The sequence below is a fragment of the Callorhinus ursinus genome, unplaced genomic scaffold, assembly GCF_003265705.2.
Source record: "Callorhinus ursinus isolate GAN/ISIS: 27379988/994484 unplaced genomic scaffold, GSC_fseal_2.0 scaffold2582, whole genome shotgun sequence".
In the NCBI taxonomy this organism is placed as follows: domain Eukaryota; kingdom Metazoa; phylum Chordata; class Mammalia; order Carnivora; family Otariidae; genus Callorhinus; species Callorhinus ursinus.
In genome coordinates this window covers 1-7325 of record NW_027399636.1, presented here as the reverse complement: position 1 = coordinate 7325, position 7325 = coordinate 1, and the positions used below count along the sequence as shown (strand labels likewise).

Sequence of the window (7325 nt, the reverse complement as noted above, 5' to 3'; positions counted from 1 at the left end):
AGGAGGGTAAGAAAATTATACACAGAAAAACAATGTACAATGTATCAACAAATTTTAATTTGAAGATTTATTAACTAGAAGGATTTTCTCATAACTGTTCGTTCTCAAACTATGCCCACAGAAATCTAAGGTTCCACTGGGGACACAGCAGGATTGAGGGAAAAGGAAGTCTACAGGTATAGTCTCATCTCTGCTTTAGCTGAACAGCTCTACCTGCCTCTATTTTATATAATACAGTTTAATGCAAAAAAAAATTTTTTTCCAAAGGTATAAAAGTCACTAACTTCGTCAAAGTCCCTAATTTTACATAAGAGACAAAAAGGCCCCAGAGAGATTGTAGTTTGCCTGAGGTCAAAAAACCATCTAGTTGCCAGCCAGGAATGTGGTGTAGGTCTTACTGAGCCTAGAGTTTTATGCCAGTTACTTCCTCATATTCAGGAACAACGCATGCATTTTTAACTATAACTCAGAGAAGATGAATACATAAAACTTTGTCATGTGGCTGAATAATGTTCAGGCATTAGGCACAAAATAGCTTTCTAACTAAATTATAAATTTTAAAGTCATGAACAAAAATAGAGGAACAGAAGTTATCTTAACTCCTATTAGTAACAGTCAACATACGCAGGATTTACAAGCACAAAATTTTTTAACCAAAGGACAAGGAGCTTGAAGGAGAACATCTTTAGTTGAACCAAAGAACCTGAAACTGAGGAAATTCTTCCTTGAAAGAATTATCCATTTCTTTCAAATAAAACTTGGTTTATCAAAATCAATCAACAAATGAGTTACCTCTGTTGTGGGTTATTTATAACAAAATTTAAAACACAAAACAGATTTCTCTTTACCATCTAGCATGCTCTGTCCAACCTCTCATCATTAGTTGGTATGTACAAAAGACATGATTAACTTTAATTATAATTTAAATCAAGTCAGAAATTCTAGGTAAACCTTCATTTCCATGCGAGGACTTTTCTCTACCTGCCTCACGACAGGAAGGGAGATTTGCCTAAAGGGTGAATTTGGGAGAAGGCACTAAGCAATGCCTACATGGTTCCAAATCTCTTCTTTGAAAAGATGTGCCTGCCACAGTAACGTGAATTCAAGTCTGCTCTCATCTTTGTGGGATGGGCATCAAACATTTGTTCCTTCCATTACAACTGTGTGGAAGTGCCTAATTTGGGATAAAGTACTGGGAAGCTCGCTGTAGCTACATACCTAAACCATATCCTCCTATTTGTTTGTATGTGTTAGTAACAAAGTTACTAAGCTTATCTCCATCTGCCTGACTCCTGTGTTCTCAACTCAGAAAGAGAAGAGCAATGTCATCTGCCACCTACTCCACCACAGTTCCAACAAGAAAAATGACCAGACAACACTTAGAAATGTTTTCTCCTTCCTTGACTTTATAACTAACATTCATTGTTCAAAGCAACATACTTGAAAGAGGGAAAAAGCAGAAAAGAACAATTTCAGAAACAAACATACAAAGTCAGACAAAATGAGGAGACAGAGGAGTATGTTCCAAATGAAAGAACAATACAACACTTCAGAAAAATAACTAAATGGAACCGAGATAAGTAATCTACCTGATAAAGAGTTCAAAGTAATGGACATAAAGATGCTCAGCAAACTTGGGAGAAGAATGGATGGATTCAGTGAGAACTTCAACAAAGAGAAAATATAAAGAAGAACCCATCAGAGTTAAAGAATACAATAACTGAAATGAAAAATACACCAGAGGGAATCGACAGCAGATTAAAAGCTGCAGAACAGATCCGTGATCTGCAAGACAGGGTAGTAGAAATCCTCCAAGCCAAAAGGAAAAAAAAGAATTTTAAAAATGAGGACAGGCTAAGGGACCTCCTAGGATCGAGCCCCACATCAGGCGCCCTGATCAGGGAGCCTGCTTCTTCTCCCTTTCCCTCGGACCTTCCCCTCCCACTTGTGTTCTCTCTCGCTTGCTCTGCTCTCTCTCCCTCATAAATAAATTTTAAAAAAAAAGGAGGGGTGCCTGGGTGGCTCAGTCGTTAAGCGTCCGCCTTTGGCTCAGGTCATGATCCCAGGGTCCTGGGATTGAGCCCCACATCGGGCTCCCTGCTCAGGAGGAAGCCTGCTTCTCTCTCTCCCACTTACCCTGCTTGTGCTCTCTCTCTGGCTGTCTCTGTCAAATAAATAAATAAAATCTTAAAAAAAAAAAAAAAGGAAAGGCCATAACTAGAAGTAAAAAAATTATGAAAGAAAGTTTTATTGGTAAAAGCAAACATACAGTAAAGGTAATAGATCAATCACATTTATAAAGCCAGTACGAAGGTTAAGACAAAAGTAGTAATATCAATTATATCTACAGTAATTAGTTAAGGGATACACAAAATAAAAAGATGTAAACTAAGCCATCAAATTAATAAAACAACGTGGGGTGTAAAAATGTAGTGTTTTTAAAATGTGTTTGAACTTAAGTAACCATCAACTTAAAATAAACTGCTATATACATAGGATGTTACATATGAACTTCATGGTGATCACAAACCAAAAATCGAAAGGCATCCAAGCATAACACTAAAGAAAGTCCTCAAATTAGAAGGGAAGAGAGCAAGACAATAACGATGCCGAATGAAAGAACAAGACTGAGGCCTCATTTACCCTGAGCCTATGCTCCTTTTGTCTACGTTAATAAGACCATGAATATACCATCAAAACCATAACCCTATGTGCATTCATTGAAATGGATATTTTAATAACAATGATACACAATGGAAACTATTTAAAGACTCCCTATCATTCCCATATTAGTCATCAATCATTCAAGTGATGGCAAGGTAGATATACGTGAACTTTTTTTAAAAAATTCAAATTGTGGGGCGTCTGGGTGGCTCAGTCAGTTAAGTGTCTGATCTTGATTTTGGCTCAGGTCACGATCTCAGGGTTGTGAGACTGAGCTCTACATGGGGCTCGGCACTGAGCATGGAGCCTGCTTACCCTCTGCTCCTCACCCCCTGCCTGTACTCCCTCTCTGAAAAAAAAAAAAAATCAAATATTTGCTTGATTTAGCTATTTAGAAAATACTCTACAACTGCTCAACAAGACATTTTGTAAAATGTGAAACAGAAGTGTTATAAGTAAAAAAAAAATGCTATAAGTAAGAAAGCAATTAAGAATGTACTCTCATGTAAGAAAATAGGTCATGAGACTGGGCCCTACGTAGGGTTCACGCTCAGTGGGGAGTCTGCTTGAAAGTCTCATGCTCTCTCTCCCTCTTATGCACTCTCTCTCTCTAAAATAATAAAATCTGGGGCACCTGGGTGGCTCAGTCGGTTAAGCCACTGCCTTCAGCTCAAGTCATGATCCTGGAGTCCCAGGATCCAGTCCCGCATCGGACTCCTTGTTCGGCAGGGAGTCTGCTTCTCCCTCTGACCCTCCTCCCTCTCATGCTCTCTCTCTTGCTCTCAAATAAATAAATAAAATCTTTAAAATGATAAAACCTTTAGGGGCGCCTGGGTGGCTCAGTTGTTAAGCATCTGCCTTTGGCTCAGGTAATGACACCAGGGTCCTGGGATTGAGCCCTGCATCAGGCTCCCTGCTTGGAGGGAAGCCTGCCTCTCCCTCTCCCACTGCCCCTGTTTGTGTTCTCTCTCTCGCCGTGTCTCTCTCTGTCAAATAAATAAATAAAATCTTCAAAAAATAAAATTAAATAAATAAATCTTTAAAAAATAATAAAATATGTTAGTTTAGTTATATTTATTAAATAAAGTGAATAATAAGTATCTCTTGAAAGCAAGAGCTCCAGGAACTAAAAAAATATCATAAAATTTGTTTCATTTCTTTATTAGCACATATAATTATGACTTTTACTTAGTGTGTGTTAGTCAGTTAAACAACTCAGAATTTCACCAAATTAACAAACTATAGAAATGATCCCTGAAAGTAGTCTTAGAATTTCACCAAATTAAAAACAAAAATTCTATCAGAAATCTGAAACCCAAGAAAAAAAGATAACATAACTAACCTTGGTCAAGAAAGTCTCAATGCCATTATTTGTAGGCCGTGAGCGTGGGGTAAGAATCACTAGGTTTTCTCTTGGAGCAACATTTCTATTGAGCAGTGAACTATTATTAATATTTCTAACAGAAGGCAAGTCTAGGACAGGCCTCATAGTAATAGTATTAATCAAAGACTGTTTTTGCTGTTTCTCCACCAGAAGTTTGGTACTGGTCTCTGCCAGCTTCTCATTAGTCCTGTTAAGATTACAAAACACAGTTCTTAATATTTCATTTCTCCCCACATCATTCCTAAATGACTTGCATTTTTTGAAAGTTTCCATAATAGTAAACAGAATGTGCCTTTAAACGGTGTTTTAACACTGAAAATGTGACAGAGCAGACCTACAATATATAATGATAGGTTTAAAATTGTTCTAAAGAAGTACATATATTTCTAGAGATTCCTAACTAACAAGTAATTCAAATTAAGGAGGGAGAGAAATGGCTATTAGTGATGCACAATGCTTAACAGGTAATACATGCTGCCTTCTGGAATGGCTGTACTTACAAGGTTCTTGAGGATGCCATGACACATACTTATATTTAGTAAAGCAGCATGCCATTACATATACTTATATTTAGTAAACCAGTTTAGAGATAGAAAAATATAAAACCATCCCGGGGGGCTGGGTGCTTGGTCAGTGAACCATCTGCCTTCGGCTCAGGTCATGACCCCAGAGTCCTGGAATCGAGCCCCTGCTTTTCCCTCAACCTCTTCCTGCCGCTCCCCCTGCTTGAGCTCACTCACTTGCTCTCTGTCAAATAAATACATAAAATCTTTAAAATAAAAATAAAAATAAACCATCCCTCAAAGACATTTTCAAGCATTGGCTTTTACCACTCTTATACATTTCACTCATTACCTCAGAGAAATTGAGCATTTGGCACTGAGGAATAATTTAGATCAACAACTGCTAGATGGCAGAGTTGTGATCAGAAAGACAGAAAACAGCTCCGGAGGCAATTAGGTTATAACACAGTTACCAGGGTACTGGAGGTGGAATCTACCCGTTCTGTCTTTCACCCAGCCCCTCCTCATGTCCACCATGGTGCTATTTTTAGCCACTTTGGGAATTATGCTGCCTTTCACCCCTAGGTGAATCTTGTTGTATTTCACATGTATACCTTTATGTAAGGTAGAAAAACTATATAAAGAACAGTTTGTTTCAAAGCACCCTCTATTTGGTAATAATAACAAAAATCACAATCAAAAAAGTAAATTTACCAAGCTGCCAGGATGTGCAGTTTGGGTTAAAGATGTACTCTTCCAAAAATAAACTCACTAATATTAAGAAACTCATTGCTATTCAGGGCAATTCTGACAAACAATTTTATAATAACATGCTGTCTAAATTATAAAGCTTCTAACAATTAGCTTAAAGACTAGGAGATCAGATTAACTGAAAATATTAAGGGGAAAAAAATAAAATCATGTAAAACCGAAAAAAGGAGGAGAGAGGCAAACTGTCTTGGACTAACATTTCAAAGGTAAGTTCTTTTACAAACATCGTTTTCCAAAATTAAACTATCTTACTCATCTCATGAACTTGGCTCCATAAAAATTATGCTTTAGAGGCAAATTAACAAGCTAAATCTATTTTCTATGATTCTGTTTTAACTTGCTTGCTCAGTTCATTTGTCAATGACGTTTGAACTTTTAATTCTTCTACGCAGAGTTGCTTGTATTTTTCCAATTCTGTTTTATAAAAATCTCGAGAACTTTTCATTCTGGATAGTTCAAATTCCAATTCTTTAATTCGGAGTTCCATTTGACTTCTTATTGAAGCATTATTAGTTTCTCTTAACTGTCCTAACCTTTCTTGAGATGCTACTTGTGTCTAAAGCAAATTAAAAGCATAGTTTTAAAACTGGGTAAATACAGTATATTTCTTTCCTTTAGTTTTGAGTCAATGATTCAGAGAGCAATTGTAAATGTGAAAAAAAAGCTGAAGTGTAAAATATTTCTCATCAATGTCAACTGAATTAAATCTGAATGATAAAGTTCAATCATTCTTATATTAGAACTCATGCAATCTGATAATTCAGAGAATAAGAGAATCCTTTAAAAACTTTAAAAAGTGAACAATACAACTTAAGAATAATCCAAAAACAGGGGGTGCCTGGCTGGCTTAGTCGGTTGAGCGCCGGACTCTGGGTTTCTGCTCAATCGTGATCTCAGGGTCCTGAGATTAAAGCCCTGTGTCGTACTCAGCATGGAGTCTGCCTGGGATTCTCTCTCTCCCTCTGTGCATCCTCTCACCCGTGCTTTCCAGATAAATAAATAAATAAATAAATATCTTTAAAAAAAATAATCCAAGTATGGTACCATCTTTTTTTTCCCAGCAGGCTCCATGCTGGGCTTGATTTCACGAGCCTGAGCTGCTCAACCAACTGAGCCACCCAGGCACCCCATGGTTAAAATTTTTAAAAGACCATTTTTTCTTTTCCTGTCAATAGTCTTGTTTTATACCAACTGGTCTTAAAAAATAAAATGATTCTCTACTGTGAATCATTCTGAAAAATCAATTTAGTGAGAATAATGATGAAAAGTGAAATTTTTAAAAGAGAAGGAACAAATGTTCCTTCAAATTTACCAAATGGCTATCAAGGAAGTAGAGGAAAATTATACAATGCATATAACCAAAATGTAACTTGCAGTGAAATGATTAAAGCATACTACAGATCAGTAAATTAACCTGTAAAAACAGACTGGCTTCTTTTAATTTTTCTGTTATGTCCAATCTTATTCTTTCTTCAAGCTCCCATTTATATTGTTCTATTTTACTGTATTCTACCATACTGAGTTCTAAATGACTTCTGAGGTGTACTACCTGTTGTTTCAACTTCTTTTTATTCTTCCCTAGTTTTTCATATTTCTTCTGCATTTTCTTCATAGATGATAACTCCTGGGTAAGAAGCTGGTTTTTTGCATCCAGGTATAGACATTTTGAAGATGCAGTTTCCAGTTTTGCTGTAAGATCATCAACCTGCACGAATAAAATAATACCGTTTGGAAGTAGAGTGAAAATAGTCTAATGCAAAACTATGACCAAATTTTTTTTTTAAAGATTTTATTTTTAAGTCTCTACACCCAACACGGGGCTTGAACTCACAACCCCCAAGATCAAGAGCCACACACTCTACTGACAGAGCCAGCCAGGTGCCCAAATTTTAAAATAAATTCATTTTCAACAAAATGTTATCTATACTCGAAGTAGAGTCTTGGAATGTGGAACCTCAAATAACTCAGAAAATCAAGAACAAAATTAAAACCACTAGTAGTTA

The 7325-nt window shown here is 36.5% G+C and overlaps 1 long non-coding RNA gene across 1 annotated transcript; it reads right to left on the bottom strand.

Annotated features, from left to right (window-relative positions):
* Positions 1-1520: 1520 nt before the first annotated feature.
* Positions 1521-7111, bottom strand: LOC112818706 (uncharacterized). Its single transcript, XR_012377497.1, has 2 exons — positions 6737-7111; positions 1521-5878 (listed from the first exon to the last, which is right to left on the bottom strand). It is a non-coding gene; the product is annotated as an uncharacterized lncRNA (long non-coding RNA).
* Positions 7112-7325: the final 214 nt, after the last annotated feature.